The 19,828-nt window shown below is 45.2% G+C and overlaps 1 protein-coding gene and 1 non-coding gene across 35 annotated transcripts in view; one reads left to right on the forward strand and one right to left on the reverse strand.

Annotated features, from left to right (window-relative positions):
- SIPA1L1 (signal induced proliferation associated 1 like 1) overlaps positions 1–19,828 on the forward strand; it is a 437,830-nt gene that overhangs the window by 27,325 nt on the left and 390,677 nt on the right. Inside the window, exon 1 of one of the 34 annotated variants that reach the window (XM_089322261.1) lies at positions 10,949–11,062. The exons of 32 other annotated variants lie outside the window; for them this stretch is intronic. The gene's annotated coding sequence lies outside the window, so the exon portion shown is untranslated. Of the gene's footprint in view, positions 1–10,948; positions 11,063–13,603; positions 13,692–19,828 lie in introns of those variants that run through there. One more of the 34 variants, XM_089322263.1, reaches the window with a different exon arrangement.
- Positions 1,732–1,857, reverse strand: LOC127484690 (small nucleolar RNA SNORA26). The gene has a single exon (XR_007911854.2). It is a non-coding gene; the product is annotated as a small nucleolar RNA SNORA26 (small nucleolar RNA).

Raw genomic sequence — 19,828 nt, forward strand, 5'->3', positions numbered from 1 at the left:
GTCCACTTTCACCACTCTTACTCAATGTAGTATTGGAAATAGCAAGAACAGTTGGGGAAGAAAAAGACATAAAAGGGCATCAGAATTGGAGAGGTGAAAATAAAAATACCCATGTTTGTACATGTCTTTATTTTGAAGTTGAACAGCTTTATTTCAAACATTGTGGAGGGAATTTTTTCTGCCAAGGCCCATTTGTGTATTTGTAACATCATCTGAAGACCATACGAAATTCCCAACTTGTAGAAACTGCCATTTGGTGAGCAGTGCTTGGTTAGCTGCTGGTATTGATACTTGGTAGTGTCCACCACGACTGGGAGATCACACGGAAGCTTCCCTGACAGGCTTCCCTTCCTCTTACGTGAACTGCTTCATACCACAGGCTGTAAAAAGGCAGGAGCACGGTTTGCGGCTCAGCCCCCGCCTGTCACAGCGATAAACATCACCACACTTGCAGTCAGGATCACTCACCAACCCCTTCAGTTGGTGGCTGCTGAACCCTCGGCCTTAGCCTTCCTCCACGTTTCATGGCAGTGAAACTGCACTTGGCTCGAGGCAGAGACAATTCAGTTCTTTGTTGACAAATGCAGTTAGGCTGCATGTTCCGATGGCACCTGCACCCTTGTGGGAGACCTGGATTAAGCTGCCAGCCTTGGATCCGCCCAGCCTCTGGCCCTTGCGACCACCTGGGGAGTGAACCAGGGGATGGAAGATCCTCTGAAATTCTCCCTTTCAAATAAGCAAGTACCTTAAAGAAGCTTCGTTGAGGTCAGCTCGCTTGCTCCCTGACTTGCGTATCTACCACAGCGACGAGGCCTGGCTGAGGTGGCCTGATGCGACTGGACTCCTGGGAGGAGCACGCTTCCCACCGTGCACGTGGGCCCACTTGGTGGAGGTGGGCACGTCCTGCAGGCTTTCCTGTCTCTGCAGGACACAGTTTTGCCTCAGACACCGACAGAAGCCATCACCTATCCGTCTCTTGCTGAGACTGTCAGCTCCGCTTCTCTTTGTCGTCACCATTGGCAGGATGTCCTGCCTGGACTGGGCGAGCTGCAGCTCACGCCCAGTTAGCCTGAAAACTATCTTCTGTGTGTGGAAAATCCTAAATGCCTCACCAAAAAACTGTTACAACTATTAAGCCAATTCAATAAAGTCACAGGATATAAAATCAACCTACAAAAACAGCATTTTAACACACAAATAATGATCTTACTGAAAGAGAAATCAAGACGTCTCACTCATAATAGCTACAAAATTTTTCAATACTTGGAATAAATTTTAACCAAGAAGTAAAAGATTTCTGTAATGAAAATTATGACACATTCATTGATGAATGAAATTATCAAGAACACAAAAATATAGAAAGATGGTCCCCATTCATGGGTTGGAAGAATTAATATTGTTAAAATGTCTATACTACCTAAAGCAAACCACAGAATCAGTGCAATCTGTATCAAAATATCAATGACATTGTTTACAGAAATAGAAGAAACACTCCTAAAATTCTTATGGAACCACAAAAGTCCCAATATGACCAAAGATATCGTGAGCAAAAAAAAAAAGAAAAAAAAAAAGTTGGTAGCATCACCATATCTGATTTCAAAGCATATTACAAAGCTGTAGTAATTAAATCATAATGATACTGGCATAAAAACTGACACACAGATTAATGGAACAGAATAGACAGATCAGAAATTAATCCAGATACACACAGCCAACTGATTTTTTTTCCCCAGCTGTGACACCAGATAGGATCCAAAGAAGAGATGACAGTCTCTGGGTTTTATGGAGACTTACTTTTCCCTTCTGTGGTAGCCTCTTTTTTCTTTTTTTTTTTTAAGATTTATTTGAGAGAGAGAGAGTTATAGACAGAGAGAAGGAGAGACAGAGATGAAGGTCTTCCATCTGTTGGTTCATTCCTCAAATGGTTGCAACGGCCAGCGCTAACCCGATCAGGAGCCAGGAACTTTTTTGGGGACTCCCACGTTGGTGCAGGGTTCCAAGCACTTGGGCCATCCTCTGCTGTTTTCCCAGGCCATAGCAGAGAGCTGGATAGGAAGAGGAGTAGCTAGGACTAGAACCCAGCACCCATATGGGATGCTGGCACCGCAGGCATAGACTTAACCCATGCGCCACAGTGCCGGCCCCTGTGTTGGTCTCTTGAAGTACTCTGTCAGCTCTGAAACAGCACAAGAGTGAGCCAACTGATTTTTAAAAAAAAAGATTTAATTAGTTTTATTTGAGAGGTAGAGTTAGACAGACAGAGACAGAAAGATCTTCTATCCATTGGTTCACTCCCCAAATGACTGCAATGGCCAGAGCTGTGATGATCCGAAGCCAGCAGCCAGGAGATTTTTCCAGATCTCCCACACGGTGCAGGGGTCCAAGCACTTGGGCCATCTTCTACTGCTTTCCCAGACGATAGCAGAGAGCTGGATCAGAAAGGGGGCAGCTGGTTATGAACTGGTGCCCATTTGGGATGCAGGCACCTTTCCCTGCTTTGCCTCAGTGCCGGCCCCAAGACAGCTGATTTTTGACAAAGTTGCTAAGAACATACATAGCCCTTGCAAAACTGGACTTACATATGTAGAAGAAGGAAATTAAATCCCTCCTTAGCATATAAAAAATTAATCCCAAGTGAACTAAAGACCTAATTGTAAAACCTGAAACCATGAAATGGTTACAGGAGGTGCTGGTGTTGTTGTACAATGAGTTAAGTCACCGCTTGTGACGGTGCCATCCCATATGTGCGCCATTTCAAGTCCAATCTGTTCTGTTTCCAGACCAGCTCCCTGATAATGTTCCCTAGAAGGTAGTAGGCAATAGCCCAAGTCCTTGGGTCCCTGCAACCTACATGAGTGACCTGGAAAAAGTTCCAGGTTCCTAGCTTCATCCTGGGCCAGCCATGGTCATTGTACCAGCAGGTAGAAGAGTGCTCTTTCTGTCCCCCCCCCCCCCCCATGTAACTCTGCCTTTCAATAAATAAGTCTTAAAGAAAGAAATTGCTAGGAGAAAACATAGGGGAAACTCTTCAAATCATTGGAAAAGGTAGTGATGTTTTGGGTAAGAAATTTCTTGGGATAAGACCCCAAAAGCACAGGAAACAAAAGCAAAAATATACAAATAGAATTATATCAAACTCAGAAGTTTCTGTACAGCAAAGGAAAGAATCAGTGGAGTGAAAAGACATCGGACAGAATGGGAAGAATAATTGCAAGCTATTTATCTGACACAAAATTAGTATCCAGAATACGTCAGCAACTAAAAAAGCTTCAACAACAAACAGCCAATCCAGTTAAGAAGTGGGCAGAAGGACCTGAATAGAAAGTTTTCAAAAGAAGAAATACAAATGGACAACAGATTATGAAAAACACTCTCAACATTGCCAGCCACGGGGAAATGCAATCAAAACCACTGTGAGATACCTCCTCACCCCTGTCGGGATGGCTGTTTTCAGAAAGACAGTAACAAATGGGAAGATGTGGAGAAAAGAGGCCTCACACACTGTTGGTGGGAATGTAAATTAGTGCAACCATTGAGGAAAAGGCAATGGAGATTCCTTAAAAAACTAGAAATAGGAACGCCATATGATACAGCAGTCCCACTTCTGGGTATGTATCCAAAAGACACAAACTCACTGTATCAGAGAGTTAGCAGCTCTACCATGTTTATTGCAGCACTGTTTGAAATATCCAAAATATGGAATCAACCAGAGTGTTCATCATTAGATGAATAGATAAAACTCGGTATCTATACACAATGAAATACTAGTCAGCCATAAAAAGGAATGCATTCCTGTCATTTGCAGCATGGAACTAGATGGAAATTGATGGCAGTGGGTGATATCATGTCGAGTGAAATAAAGCAAAAACATTATGTGTGTTGTCCTTTGTGGGGAGCAACTTGGACTAGACTAAGTTACTGGAATTAAGACTTATTCTGTGCATCTGCTCTCCCACAATATGGCGCTGAGAAGGGAGAAACAGCTTCTACGCAGCTGCCTCCAGTTCAACCAATAAACTGTAGGACCTGCTCCTGATTGGAGCAGAGCAGCGTACTCGGCGTGTGGGTAGCAGAGTTGGGATTGGTGGAAGGACTATAAAGGAGGAGAGAGACAACATGCACCAGGAACATCTAAGGGGAACATCTATCTGAAGGAACACTTGTGCAGCCCCCGAGAGAGCCGGCCGGCAGTGTGCCGCTCCCCCGCGGAAGTGGGGAATGTGGCAGGGGGAACCGCCCTTCCACGGAGGTGGAAGGGTCGGTAGCCAACCCGGGAAGAACCAGCAGCAAACCCGGGAAGGGCCGAGCAGACAGAAAGAACAGCGCAGGGTCCTGTGTCGTTCCTCCACGAAGAGGGGGAGCGACAGTCCTTCATATGTAGGACCTGAAAACAAAAACAAAAGAAAAAAATTCTGAGCAAAACTCAATCTGAACACAGAATGTTCATTACTAGAGGTTGAAGAGTGGGAGGAATAGGAGGAGTTTGCATTAAGAAAATAGGGGAAGCTGGGTGCTGTTTTAAAATTTTCACAAACATTAATATGAGAAATTAATAGGGAAGCAAGGTATGGGATATATGGGAATTCTTTGTATTACTACACAGCTTTTTATTTTTTAATCAGTTTAAAATATTCTGAAATAAATTGTTAACATGAAGAATAGGCCACATTGCTATAAATATGAGGGTACTTTGAAAAGTTAATAGAAAATTTAAAACATAAGCTTATTTTCATATGAAAGTATTTTTTAAAAAAGATTATTTTAAAGTCAGAGTTACAGAGAGAGAGAGAGAGGTCGGTTTTCCATCCACTGACTGGTTCACTCCCCAAATGGCCGCAGTGGCTGGAGCCGTGATGATCTGAAGCCAGGAGCTTCTTTTGGGTCTCCCATGTGGGTGCAGGAGCCCAATGACTTGGGCCATCTTCTACTGCTTTCCCAGGCCATAGCAGAGAGCTGGATCGGAAATGGAGCAGCCAGGACTTGATCCGGCACTCATGGGATGCTGGCACTGCAGGCGGCTGCTTTACATGCTACGGCACAGTGCCGGCCCCAAAAATATTTAAAATCCATGAGTATTTTGGAAAGACTTTTTTTTTAAAAGTCAGCTTTTACTAGAGGTAGCCAACTGTACGAAGAGAAAAGGTTTATTTAGCTCACAGTTTTGGAGGTTCAGGTCCAAAATCAGGCAGCTCCACTGGTTTGTCCCACATGAGGGCAGTGGATGGCAGTGGATGGCAGTGGCAGAGGATTTGCAGAGGAAGGATCACACAGCCAGCCAGGAGCTGAGAGGTTGACTCAACCTAAGCTTGTATAAGAATTTTTTTTTTCTTTTTGAAAACTCCCTTCTGAGGGCATGCCCATAGTGATCCAACACCTCCCGGTAGGCCCCACCTCCTAAAAGTTTCATCTCCTCCCAGTAGTGCCATCCTGCGGATCAAGCCTTCAACACATGGGCCTGTGGGGACATTCAGACTCCTAATTACTGAGTGTCCAGTTATGCCTACGATGACTATGACTTGTAAGGAAAAAAAAAATCAAAATTACCATAATGATAGAAAAAAAAGTTTTTGGGACCACCGGTGGCACAGCAGGTAAAGCCACCACCTGCAGTGCTGACATCCCATAAGGGCTCCAGTTCTTGTCCTGGTTGCTCCATTTCTGATCCAGCTCCCTGTTAATGGCCTGGGGAAAGCAGCAGAAGATGGCCCAAGTGCTTGGGCCCCTGCTACCCACATGGGAGACCTGGAGGAAGTTCCTGGCTCAGCTCTGGCTGTTGTGAACATTTTGGATGGGTGATGAGTGAGCCAACAGATAGAAGATCTTTCTCTGTCTCTCCCTCTCTGTAGCTCTGAACTGCAAATAAAGAAAACTCTAAAAAACATTTTGTAAGTGTAATATACATCATATGCACAAATCATGAAGTATAACTTAATAATTACCAGAAAATGAATACACAACATATAACTCTCATGCAGAATCAAGAAAGAACATGCCAGTTCATCTTTGCATGGTTAGCCCTCCTCCTGTCCCAAAGGTCCAACAGCTCTTTTGTCTGTTTTCACTATAGATTAGTTTTTGCATGGTTTTGAACTTTGTAGAGATGGGATCATGCACTGTGTTTTCTTTTGCTTAACATACAAAATTTTGTCCTTGTATTGCTTACAATTGCTTACATTTTCACTGCTGTATAATTTTCCATTGTATGGATGGCTAGCCATTTATATGTCTTGATGGAAATTTGAATTTCAAATTTTTGACTATGATTCCAATTCTTATTTGTGCCTTGAGTTGCATATGGACATGCATTTCTGTTTGTTATGTATCCAACAGTGGACTTTCTGTGTTGTAAAGTTTATGGAACATGCATTTTATGGAAATACATATGCATACATATCAAGATTTAAAACTTTTGATTTGAGAGGCAGAGTGCAAGGGAGAAAGCTTTTTTTCAGGCAGAAGGATAGTATGTGAAAGATGACAATAAAATAATAGAGTTCTTTACCCATTGAAAATGAGTAAAAATCTCCAAGCTAAAATGAATTGCTCTTTAGATACCAAAATAACTGCAGTACCTTTTGAGGAAAGCCAGTTTGGGACTAAGAAATGGGGTGAGAGGCCGGCGCCGCGGCTCACTAGGCTAATCCTCCGCCTAGCGGCGCCGGCACACCGGGTTCTAGTCCCGGTTGGGGCGCCGGATTCTGTCCCGGTTGCCCCTCTTCCAGGCCAGCTCTCTGCTGTGGCCAGGGAGTGCAGTGGAGGATGGTCCAGGTGCTTGGGCCCTGCACCCCATGGGAGACCAGGAAAAGCACCTGGCTCCTGGCTCCTGCCATCGGATCAGCGCGGTGTGCCGGCCACAGCGCGCCGGCCGCGGCGGCCATTGGAGGGTGAACCAACGGCAAAGGAAGACCTTTCTCTCTGTCTCTCTCTCTCACTGTCCACTCTGCCTGTCAAAAAATAAAAAAAAATAAAAAAAAAAAAAAAGAAATGGGGTGAGAGAAGCTCTCTGGAGGCTGGAAGATGCTAGTGAAAGGCCCTGCGTGTCCTGTGAGGAACCTGGAATTTTACAAGTTGAAAGGACCTTGGAAAGACTGTAAACATCCAGAGAACAAAACAGATTTATATTTAAAAGATTTGCTGTAGTGTGGAAAATAAAAAAGTAGCAGTCTGAGCCTAGGGAAACAGGAAACTGTTCGAAGTGTGAGGGTTGGATTGCAGAGGGCCTGTACCACGGTGGTGGTTGTTGTGTAACAGAAATTGCAGGTTCCAATATTTGAACAGTTTTTCTGCACTGGGCCCAACAGACCAGGCTAAAAAGCAAAGTGGAGTTACTCTCACTAAAGTTCCATGTCACCAAGCTGAAACTAAGCTCCTGATTTGATCTTCCTGAGCAGTCAGGACTAGAGCAGTAACAGCCACATTTCCTTTTTTTTTTAAATTGACAAGTAGAGTTACAGACTGTGTGAGAGAGAGACAGAGAGAAAGGTCTTCCTTCCGTTGGTTCACTCCCCAAATGGCCGCTGCGGCCAGCGCTGCACTGGTCCGAAGCCAGGAGCCAGGTGCTTCTTCCCGGTCTCCCATGTGGGTGCAGAGGCCCAAGAACTGGGGCCATCTTCCACTGCCCTCCCGGGCCACAGCAAAGAGCTGGACTGGAAGAGGAGCAATGGGACTAGAACCCGGCACCTATATGGGATGCCGGCACTGCAGGCAGAGGATTAACCAAGTGAGCCATGGCGCTGGCCCAGCCACATTTCCTAAACAGGCCAGCTTGCAACCACAGGATAATGAGTTAATCCTTATACAAAAGAAGCAACCTGATATCAGCCGATTCATTGTTTCTGTTGTTCTCTTCCCACCTCGCCAGGAAAGTAACCTTGAAGTGACCAATGCACTATATTTCATTGAGTTTCTGCTTTGTTCGACCTTTCTCTGACTACAAATCTAACTTTTTCTGTTCAGCCCGTTAGAGTGAAGTGTTGCCAGATTCTGGAATAGATAATGAAGGCAATTAGGATTGGTAAACCAAATTGTTCTAATTTTGTTTTTGACAGTAGGTACCCGGAGGCCAAGAAAGGGAACAGATTCCACAGAGGTTTCGTAGAAACCAAAATAAGTGATTCTGTGATAATATTGTTGTTGCTGGTTTTTAAATAGATTCTGAGAAGGTGAAATAGCTTACTAGTTAAGGGTATGCCTGCTGTGTTTTGATTTCAACAAAATGTTTAGTTGAACAAAATGCTATCCTTATGAACAAGAAGGGAAAATATGAACTGGGTTATTAGGTGAATTTGTAGCTGGTTGAACAAATAAGCTTTACAAAGCAGTGAACTTAGTGGGTAGGAGGCATTTTCTTCTGGGCTAGTGCATTTGACTTCCCTGGGTTACAGCTTCGATCTTTGACCAAAGTGGTGTTATTGTAGACAAAGTTACATGGGAAGTAAAATTAGAAAGGTAAGGTGGACACATGAATTTCAAAGAGGTAAAAGTGATCCTTGTGGGGCTGGCACTGTGGCGTACTGGGTAAAACTGCTGCCTGCGGTGCCAGCATCCTGTGTGCACCCTAGTTCGGGTCCCAGCTGCTCCACTTCCGATCCTACTCTCTCCTATGGCCTGGGAAAGCAGTAGAAGATGGTCCAAGTGCTTGGGCCCCTGCACCCAGGTGGGAGACCTGGAAGAAGCTTCTGGCTCCTGGCTTCAGATTGGTGCAGCTCCGGCCTTTGTGGCCTTCGAGGGGAGTAAACCAGCGAAAATGGAAGATCCACCCCCCCCCCCCGTCTTTCAAATAAATAAATAAATCTTTAAAAAAATATATAGTGATCCTGTGGGGAGGCTGGGGCCGACATCCTACACTTTGTTTACAGCACGCTGTGCCTGAGCAGATAGACAGTGTGTCTGCTGCGGCGCTGTTTCATAGAGGAGGGCGATTAAGAAAAAACGCCCAGATGCCCATTATCACTCTGAAAACGTGTTGAGGGGTCGGCATTGTGGCATAGTGGGTAAAGTCACTGCCTGCAGCGCTGGCATTCCATGCGGGTGCCCATTCATGTCCCAGCTGCTCCGTTTCCGATCCAGCTGTCTGCTAAGGTCCTGGGAACGCGGTGGAAGATGGCCCCAGTGCTTGGGCCCCTGCCAATTATGTGGGAGACCAGGAAGAGGCTCCTGGCTTCTGCCTAGCCCAGGCCTGGCTGTTACAGCCATTTGGGCAGTGAACTAGCAGATAGAAGGTTAATCTTTTTCTGTCTCTTTATAACTGTTTCAAATATATAAATCTTAAAGTCAAGAAATAGTGCTTTCAGAGAACTCAGCTGTTGCTGTGTGAGTTCTTTTTACGGTAGGCATAGGTGGAGACACCTGAAACGAATTATATCCTTAGCACCATTGTAGGGTGGAAATGTGTCTTGATTTATAGGTTTATGTGAAGGAAACAAAATAGAATTCAGTTTGTTAATTTTCATTTGATTCTGAACTCAGTGTGCATCGTTGAGGTGGACATTACTGAGAAAAAGGTTAACACAGCCTTTGGCTTCTTGATAAATATAGACGCTAAAGAATTCTGAGTTATAAACTGGTCAGAACCTGGTATGGAAATGAGAAAAACGTGAGCTTCCACAGGATAGTCAGGGAGATGAGAGGCTCAAAGCCATGCTGACAAATGTCACCCAGCACAGCAGTGGTTTATTGTTTAAGCACATCATGACGCTTCTAAGAATTGATGGCCTGAGTCCACAAACACAAATGTTATTAAATTGGCAATACTGTGGAATGAGTAAATTAATTAAAGCTGTGTTTACTGAGTGCTGCTCTTTTCTGGGAATTGTTGAAAGTTCTGAGGCCTCAGCACTCAGCAGAACGGACAAAGTATCTGTGTTCTTGGAGCGTGCAGCGTATGGGCTGAGGCAGACAGTAAGCAAGGTGAACCTGTGAAATCTGTCTAGCATGTACCATTACTGGGCAGTGGTACGTGCTAAAGAGGAAAATGAGAGAACGGAGAAGGATGTGAAATGTTGGGAGAGAGGAATTGCAGTGTCAGGGAAAGCCTCTCTGAGGTGATATTTAAAAAAAATTCAACCTTATATTGTAGTGTAACAAACATACAGACCTTGGGATGCATTTTTACAAAGTGAATACACTTATAGGAATGACGCAGTACTCAGCCCACTCTCCCCAAAGCATCACCTCCTGATGAGCGACACTGTAGCTTCGTGTCTGCTTGGGAGCCTTATTGATGTGATCATGCATTGTAATACATTCTCCGCTTCTGGCTTTGTTCACTCATGCTTCTTGACTCCATGCTCTCACAAGTATTGGGGGTGGAGGGCGGCAGAAGGAAAGATCTTCCATCCACTGATTCACTCTCCAAATGGCTGCACAGCTCGGGCTGGGCCAGGCCCAAGCCAGGAGCCTGCAACTCCATCTGGGTCTCTCATGTGGGTGGCAGGGGCCCAGGCACTAGGTCCTTCTGCTTTCTTGGCACATTAGCAGGGAGCTGGATGTGAAGTAGAGTAGCTGGACTCTTAACCATTGCTCACATGGATGGATGCTGGCATTGCAGCTGTGGTTTAACCTGCTGTGCCACAATGCAGGCCCTGTCTTTTCAACTCTTGATGTTTTACCGTTTAAGAAATTTTTGCCTTGCTAATGTCAGAAAGATAAAGTTGGATTTTGAGTAATGACTTAGAAAAGCAAGATTACTGATTACACAGGTGTTTTGAAGGTGACAGTGTAGGCCAGGGAGGAAGCAGGTGTGAAGATCAGGAGACCAGGTGCCCTGAAGAAGGGAGTGGTGAGGAGCAGAGATGAGCTCAGCGAGGCTTCCCAGCAGCAGGTCCAGCAGGTCTCCCTGAATACTCTGGCTTTTCCTCTCAGTTGGGGCTCCTGAAGGTTTAATGCAGAGGACTGACATGACCCAGCTCAGGGTTTTTTTTTTTTTTTTTTAATTAAAGATTAATTTATTTATTTGAAAGGCAGATTTACAGAGAGGCAGAGGCAGAGAGAGAGGTCTTCCATCTGATGGTTCACTCCTCCAATGGGCACAATGGCCGGAGCTGCGCTGGTCCGAAGCCAGGTACAAGGACCTTCTTCCGGGTCTCCCACGAGGGTGCAGGGGCCCAAGGACTTGGGCCATCTTCCACTGCTATCCCAGGCCGTAGCAGAGAGCTGGATTGGAAGAGGAGTAGCCAGGACTCCCAACTGGCTCCCATATGGGATGCTGGCACTGCAGGCGATGGCTTTACCCACTGGGCTACAGCACTGGCCCCTCAGCTCAGGTTTTTTAACAGAATCCCCAGACTGCCAAAGGCAGAGGCTGAAGTAGGCAAAGCAGTCAAGAGACTATTGGACTGTCCCAGGGAGTGGTGACAGTGACTTCGACCTGGTGGTGGCAAGAAATGGGTGCTTGAATGTGCATTTGGAGTATAAAGTTGACAGGACATGCTTATGGGCTGGAGGTGGGGTGTGAAGGATAGAGGCGTCAGGATGGTAGTAGGTGTTCTTTCGTTTTTGTTACGTGGGGGACTGGAAGGAGGAAAGCGGAATTGCTGAATATGGGGAAAGTGCAGTGGATCTGGAGCCATGGTACCCAGAGGTTTGCATTTCATGGGTAAGATTTTTAAAGGTGCCCAGCATTTTATAAAGCAAGGCCATTTGAATACCCAGAGAATAGGAAGGACATAATCTCAGAATAAAGGACAACCTTTTTCTTTTATGATTTACTTACTTGAAAGTTACAGAAAAAGAGAGGGAGAGACAGATCTTCCATCTGGTGGTTCACTGCCCAAATGGCTGCAACGGCTGGAGCTGGGCCAGACTGAAGCCAGGAGGCAGGAGCTTCTTGCAGGTCTCCCATGGGGTTGCAGGGGCTCAAGCACTTGGGCCATCTTCTACTGCCTTCCTAGGCACATTAGTAGGGGGCTGGATTGGAAGTGTGGCAGCTGGAATCAAACTGTTGCCCATATAAGATGCCGGCATTCCAGTCAGTGGCTCAGCCCACTATGCCACAGTGCCAGCCCCAAGAACAACTTTTTAAGTTTGCTAAATTGAACTTTATAAAATACTCAAAATAAACTTAGCTTTACAAAAATAAAGCTTATTCTTGGGGCCAATGTTGTGGTGTGGTGGGTAAAGCCACTGCCTGCAATGCTTGTATCCTGTATGGGTGCCAGTTTGTGTCCCATCTGCTCTGCTTTTCTATCCAGCTCCCTGCTTTTCCTAAAAGCAGCAGAAGATGGTCCAGGTGCTTGGGCCCCTGCTGCCCACATGGGGGACCAGGAAGAAGCTCCTGGCTCCTGGCTCCTGGCTCCTGGCGTATGCTTGGCCCAGCGCTGGCTGTTTGTGGCCATCTGGGGAGAGTAAACCATCAGATGGGAGATCTTTTCTCTCTGTTTGTGTGTGTGTGTGTGTATCTCTCCCTCCCTCTCTGTAACTCTGACTTCCAAATAAGTGAGTAAATTTTTTTTTTTAAGTTTTCTCTTTTTTTTCTGAGGACCTACAAGTGGAAATATTGCTTTGCAGCCCAGCATTGGAAGTCCCTGATCTACAGTAACCTGTGTGTATCCTTTGGTCTTGATAGTATTAACAAATGGATCCATATTCTTAAAGTTGTAATAAGATTGATTGAGATTGGAGTCTCAATATGAGAAACAGACGAAAAAAATTTGCAAGTGGGCCATGTGTCATTTCTAGCCTAACAGTGCTTCATTAAATAAAGTGCATGGCAGATGCATCTCAAGGACACACATGGTGCACGTGTGTGTGAGTGTGGTAAGGCCCTGCATCTTACTGATGGCCTCTGAAGTTGTTACTCAGTGTGTGTTTTGAAGTAGCCAAGCTCTTCAGTTTTCTTTAGCAAATTGTTTTGCCTTGCCCTTAGGGAAAAATACAGTCTCTGTTTTTACTTCTGTGCATTGCCTTCTCTCCACCATCAGTGCGAAAGCTAAGTAAATTATGAAGTGTTTGATAAAAGCTATCTCTGGCAGTGGGAGTGGGATGTGGTACTGACAAAGGCACAGCTGCTGAGGGCCTGGCCACCAGAGCCTGGCTGGCACTTGCATGAATAGACTTGTGTTGAATAATTCCCTGGACACATACGTGTGGTTTCCATTGACTCAGACACCCAGTTTTCGTTTGGCAGAGTGTTGAGACGGCTTCTGAACTCATATCAGTGTTACTGATTGGCTTCAGAAGTGTGTAAAGTGGTCTTTTATGAAGTTCTGCCTTGGAGTGGTACCTGAAAAATCTTTTGTGCCATTTGATAGCAGAGAGTAATTTGATTATTCAGATATCAAATGTCCTTTCTAAGATTCTGTTGCCATTCAAAGAATGGTATTATTGGCAGCTGTTTTTTTTTTTTCCTTGTCTTTGCCAACTGAATTTATGGGACTTAATGGGTTTATATGAAGAAGAGGATTTTAACAGGCATAATCACTTCTCAGGTTTTCCAGTCCGCTTTTGGTGTTAGGTAATAGTGTTGTGTTTTAGTTACGTGATGTGTCAGTGGTTTTAACAAGATTACCTTACCCTGAGGGATGGAGAAAATCAGTGAAAAGTTCACTGCTGCTTGTGAATTAAGCGATGCCTTGGCGCCAAGTGCTGATCGTTTTGGCATTCAAACACAGCATTAGCTCACCTTGCCTGCAGTTGGGGAACATTCTGAAGGTGCTACCTAACTCTGAAGGATTCTCTGTAAACTTCCACTGGTATATAAAGTGATGTTTATTGTATCCTGTTCTCAAATATCTTGCCAAGTTACTGTCAGCAGACTCTTTATTGATAGAAAATTAGTTAGGCAAAAACCATTTTCTTCTTGCATGGTAGAGGTGATGAAACTCTTGGGAAAGTACATATAAGGAAAGGTTTGAAGTGTTGATGGTGGGTGTGAGCCCTGGCTGGAAACAAAGAGCTCTTGGCTCGCAGTGGAATGTTCTGTGTGTTATGTGTTTCTTGCAGCCTCAGCTCTTAATACGTGGAAATAATGAAAAGAACGGTTGCTACATGTGTTGGTCAGGGTGTTTAGTTACAGATGCTAAGCTCTGTTCTGGTTAATGTAAGCAGAAAGTGATTTATTAAGGGTGATAGCTGGTTTAGCAAATCGTTGGGTGGGCTGAAGAAGAAAATGTAGGCTGAGTTTCTGGAAATTGTTGCCAGTGCCACTGCAAAACTGGTCTACCAGGTAGCTGCTTTCCCTGCCGCAGTCAGGATCACACTGCTGGGTTCTTCCAGCAACTTGAGTGCTGCTCATTCTGCCACCCTGCTTTCCCCATGTGACTGTGCTCTGAGGGTGTCGCGAGAGGTGAGTGTGGTCGGCAGAACCTGAGTGACATGTCTGCCTGGACTACAGGGTGAAAAGGGAAGGAAACATACTCCTACTATCCCTAGTTTGTTTATTTGCTTTCTTTTTTTAACTCTGTCTTGGGAAGGTGAGCTTTATGTAGTTGGGGAGTGTGGAGGAAATGCAGCAAAGTTGATTTGGGGCTGCCTGAATAACTGATGCTTGTTACAGCACTTAATTGTAAGTAACATGATAGTCATCAGTAATACAAGGTTGTAAATGACTTTTAAGGAAACCTATTTAAAAGCCAACTGAAAAAAAAATTGACTTGGTCCATAAAGATTGTTTAAAATTCCAGCAGTTTTATGCTTGTGTTACTTTAGAATTGTATCTAATCATGTGAGAATATGTTGAAAAGCCAAAGCCAAGGAAAATTTCGCATTCCTCTGTCCCTGGTGAATACCACTGCAAGTCAAGGCCCATTCTTATGAAATTGTTCTTTTGATCACAGGAAGTGAGTTGAGACTTTATGAAAGGGTCAGTCAGTATCAATTTGTTACCATTACTAGAAGAAGTGAGTTAATCTGAATCTGTGTTGGTCGATGAGCAGAGTTACAAAACATAACATTATTGTGGCTTCTCATGTATGGCTGTTTATCTGAAGTTGTTTTCTAGAAGGGACTTAAAAATCACGTGGTCTGGACCCAGCTCTTACAGTTGAGGAGCCAGAGTCCAGGTGGAAGTGATTTGAGGAGGAGTGGAAAGCTGGGGGGTGAGAAGGCCTCCTGCTCTGGCCTGGTCTTTCCCTACTTGCTCTCGAGAGGAGCAGAGGTTTCTCCACATGGAGAGAAGCTTCCGTGCCTGCTGGACCCCTGACTGAGATGTGAGTCCTGATACAGGAGCTCTTCCACCTGCTGGTTCACTCTCCGCAAATGTCCTCAGCAGCCGGGGCTGGGCCAAGCCCAAATTGAGGAACCCAGAACGCAGTCTGTGTCTCCCACATCAGTGGCAGGGACCCAAGTACTTGAGCTGCCTTCCAGGGTGTGCATTAGCACAAAACTGAAATCCAGAGCAGTGCTGGGACTTGAACTCAGGCACTCTGATAGGGAAAATATGGACATCCCAGGTGTTGTCATAACCACTGCACCAAGGAGTGCACCCTTGGTGCTATTGTGTGTGTCAAAGAAATACTTGGACAGCTATTTTTGAGTTTTGAGGACAACGAATGGCAGAAGTAGGAATTCTATTCAATAAAACACTTGGGGAAAAACTGTGGAGTGTTCCTATTTATTTTTTTAAGATTTATTTAATTTATTTGAAAGAGTTACAGAGAGAGGTAGAGACAGAGAGAGAGGTCTTCCATCCACTGGTTCACTCCCCAGATGGCTGCAACGGCCGGAGCTGCGCTGATCCAAAGGCAGGAGCCAAGAGCTTCTTCTGGGTCTCCCACGCGGGTGCAGGGGCCCAAACACTTGGGCGATCTTCTGCTTTCCCAGGCCATAGCAGAGAGCTGGATCAGAAGAGGAGCAGCTAGGACTAGAACCGGCGGTCATAAGGGATGCTGGGGCTTCAGGCCAGGGCATTACCTCACTGCGCCACAGCGCCGACCCCGGAGTGTGCCTATTTGAAAATGTAAGTTTGGGGGGCCTGCGGTGTGGTGTAGTGGGTAAAGCTGCTGCCTGCACTGCTGGCATCCCATTTCCATATGGGTGCACATTCCTGTCCCAGCTGCTCCACTTCCAATTCAGCTCTTTGGTATGGCCTGGGAAAGCAGTAGATGATCCAAGTGTTTGGGCTCCTGCACTCGCGTAGGAGTCCTGGAAGAAGCTCCTAGGTACTGCCTTCGGATCAGCGCAGCTCTGACCGTTGCGGCCATCTGGGGAGTGAACCAGTGGATGGAAGACCTCTCTTTCTCTGCCTCTGCTTCTCTGTAACTCTGCCTTTCAAATAAATAAATAAATAAATAAATCTTTAAACAAAAAAATGTAAGTTGGGGACTCCGAGCTGTGGTGTAGCAGGTCAGGCTGCTGCCTGCGACGTCAGTATCTCATATGAACACCTGTTCGAGTCTCAGCTGCTCCACTTCTGATCCAGCTCCCTGCTAATGAACCCAGGAAAGCAGCAAAAGATGGCCCAAGTGGTTGGGCCCCAGCTGTCCACTTGGGAGACCTAGAAGATGCTCCTGGCTTCAGCCTGGCCCAGCCCTGGACGTTGTGAATGGAAGATCTCTTCTGTTCTTCCCGCTTTGTAACTCTGCCTTTCAAACGAATGAGTAGAAAATGTAAGTTTTGGGGCCCGGTGCCGTGGCTCACTTGGCTAATTCTCCGCCTGCGGCGCTGGCACCCCAGGTTCTAGTCCCGGTTGCTCCTCTTCCAGTCCAGCTCTCTGCTGTGGCCCAGGAGGGCAGTGGCGGATGGCTCGAGTGCTTGGGCTCCTGCACCCGCATGGGAGACCAGGAGGAAGTGCCTGGCTCCTGGCTTCAGATTGACGCAGCGCCGGCCGTTGCGTCGATTTTGGGGGTGAACCAAGGGAAGGAAGACCTTTCTCTTTGTCTCTCTCTCTCTGTTTGTAACTCTACCTGTCAAATAAATTATAAAAAATCTTTAAAAAGAAAAGAAAATATAAGTTTCACTTGGTAAAATAGTCTGTAAAAATGAAGAGGTTTGATGCAGTAGTTAAGACACTACTTGAAATGCCCTCATCCCATATCGGAGTGCTTGTTGGAGTCTTGACTCCAAATCCAATCAGCTTCCTGCTAATGCACGCTCGGGAGGCAGCTGATGATGGCTTATGTGCCTGGGTCCCTGTTCCCTGTTCCCCGTGTGGGAGACCTGAATTGAGATCCAGGCTCCTTGTTGCAGCCTGACCTGGCCCTGGCTGTTGGAGAGCATTTGGAAGGGGAACCAGTAGATGGAAGGTCTCTTTGTGTCTATGTCTCTTTTTTCAGTCTGCTTTTCAAATAAGTAAAATAATTTTTTAAAATGGAGGGGATTTATATACAGCTCCCATCTGTGTGCTCTTTTGGGCTGTTCATAAATTTGCTTCCAAACAGCCCTGTGGCCAAGGCATTTGCCATGACCGTGCGAGCTTAGAGTTACTAGGAGTCTTCAGCGGGCCTCACTCCACCATCTCCTTCAGGTCTCTTGTTCAGGGGCTGCCATTCCTGTGAGCTTTACCCTGACCCCACCCTTTTGAGGATTGCACACCACTTGCCTTCCATTCATTCCTGCCTTCCCTTTTCCTGTTTGTTCAGTGGCACATGCTCCTTCTGACACTGTGACTGTTCTACCCTGTATCATTTGTCTGCTGATTGATTTTGCTGCTTATTGTGTGTCCTCCGTTAGAGTACAGGAAGGCCAACACTTCTGTCACTTTGTATATCCACAGTGGGAGGAGTAAATATTGCCTGCCACAGAGTGGATAATAAATACACATAGAACCTTGGCAAAAGCAGCTACTTTTTAGATTTCTACAAGTAACATGACAGATTCTCATTGCCAGTGGTGGTTTTGTTCATTGACTGATTGTGGGCATGACAAATTCATCAGTAAGTATGTTAAGAAATTAGTGCATGAATTGCATTCCATACAGTTTTCTGGAACCTCCTTGCTTATTTGGCAGTAAGCAAGGAATTCCAATTTAGATGGAAAAAAATTAAATTAAGCACATATTGTCAGTGAAGGGGAACAAATCCTTTAAAGATGAAACCTGGAGAGCTAAATGATGACGAGTACATGCAGACCTGGACCCCTGGCTGGCTTGTATAACTGGTTGAAAGGTTTTCATTGTCAACACCGTGGCCAGAAGGTTAGGTTTCAGGGTTTCTGGTCCTGAGGTGGTATAGGAGGGCGAGAGAGGGAGGAGGGGAGCCAGGATCTTTCCTGTGCATGGAGGTCGAACGTGCTTCAGCAGAGTCTGCCAGATGGGACGGTGTGTTTCTCATAACCTAAGCCTTTTCAGAGAGCCTAAAACATGAGACACAGGGGCTTGCTTAACAAAGATAGCATCTGTAATATTCTGGCGTTTTGTTTGGCTAAGCTGGTTGGAGTCTCCTATTAGGTTTTAGGGTATTAGGTAAGTTAAAATGTTCATTTTTATGTTTTAAACATGTATCTGGCTTTCATGGTTCAAGGAAAATATAGATGCTGACTTTGACAGTTGAAGGAAAATAAGGGTGATAGGTAGTATCTTAGAAAGATGTTCAGGGGCTGGCACTTTAGCACAGTGGGTAAAGCTGCCATTTGTGATGCCAGCATCCCATATGGACACTGGTTCCTATCCAGGCTGTACCACTTCCCATCCAGCTCCCTGCTGATGCCCAAAGTTTGGGCCCCTGCCATCCTCCTGGGAGGCCCAGGGGAAGCTCCTGGCTCCTGGCTTTGGCCTGGTTCAGCCCTGGCTGTTGTGGCCATCTGGGGAGTGAACCAGTGGATGGAAGGTGTCTTTGTGTAACTCTGACTTTCAAATAAATAAGTCAGCTTTGCTTTTTTTTTTTTTTTTTTTTTTTTTTTTTTTTAACAGGCAGAGTGGACAGTGAGAGAGAGAGAGAAAGGTCTTCCTTTGGCCGTTGGTTCACCCTCCAATGGCCGCCACAGCCGGCGCGCTGCTGCTGGCGCACCGTACTGATCCGAAGGCAGGAGCCAGGTGCTTCTCCTGGTCTCCCATGGGGTGCAGGGCCCAAGCACTTGGGCCATCCTCCACTGCACTCCCGGGCCACAGCAGAGAGCTGGCCTGGAAGAGGGGCAACCGGGACAGAATCCAGTGCCCTGACCGGGACTAGAACCCGGTGTGCCGGTGCCGCAAGGCGGAGAATTAGCCTAGTGAGCCGTGGCGCCGGCCACAAATAAGTAAGTCTTAAAAAAAAAAAAGAATGATGTTAAAACTTAGAAAGTACTTTGGAATCAGATATGCTAATTTTTCATGAGCTTAATCCCAAGGTTAGAAGATGGGCATAACGTCGCACAGCTAGTTAATGGCAGAATTAGGACTAATTTTTGTTACTAATTTTCACTGAAATATCCTTAATAGGATAGAAACAGCTAAATCTCTCATTATAACCTAATGAGCAATTATGAATTTGTTTTGTGATCTGTATTTTATCTTAAAACTTTCAAAAAGTCATGGAAATACTTTATCATATATAAATTATTTGTATCTTTCTCTTTATGTGTATCAGCATCTATATTTTTTAGTATTGTGAAAATATACATATTTGAGGAATTATCAGTTGAAAGGTTATAAAATGAACACAATGAGAGATTCGTTTATGGTTTCAAAAGTGTTGAAAAGTCAGAGCTGTAAAGAAAATTGCAGTAGGGAAATTCATCTACTTGACATATCTGGAAGTTAAATGTTTTTGGAGGTTAATTATAGTGCAGTAAAATTAGAAACATATTTTAAACCTGAACTTGAGGAAAAATTAGTTTTTGCTATTCAAACATTCTATGTGAAGGGAGTATGACATTATATTTTGTATCTTTTTGCTAGATGTACTGGTTTTAGAAGCCACCAGTTTTGAAACAGAAAAAAGATCTGTATATACCTTTTTCCTGAGGATAACATGAG

Source organism: Oryctolagus cuniculus, chromosome 20 (genome assembly GCF_051225735.1).
Source record: "Oryctolagus cuniculus isolate XC-2025 breed Fujian yellow rabbit chromosome 20, ASM5122573v1, whole genome shotgun sequence".
Lineage (NCBI taxonomy): Eukaryota > Metazoa > Chordata > Mammalia > Lagomorpha > Leporidae > Oryctolagus > Oryctolagus cuniculus.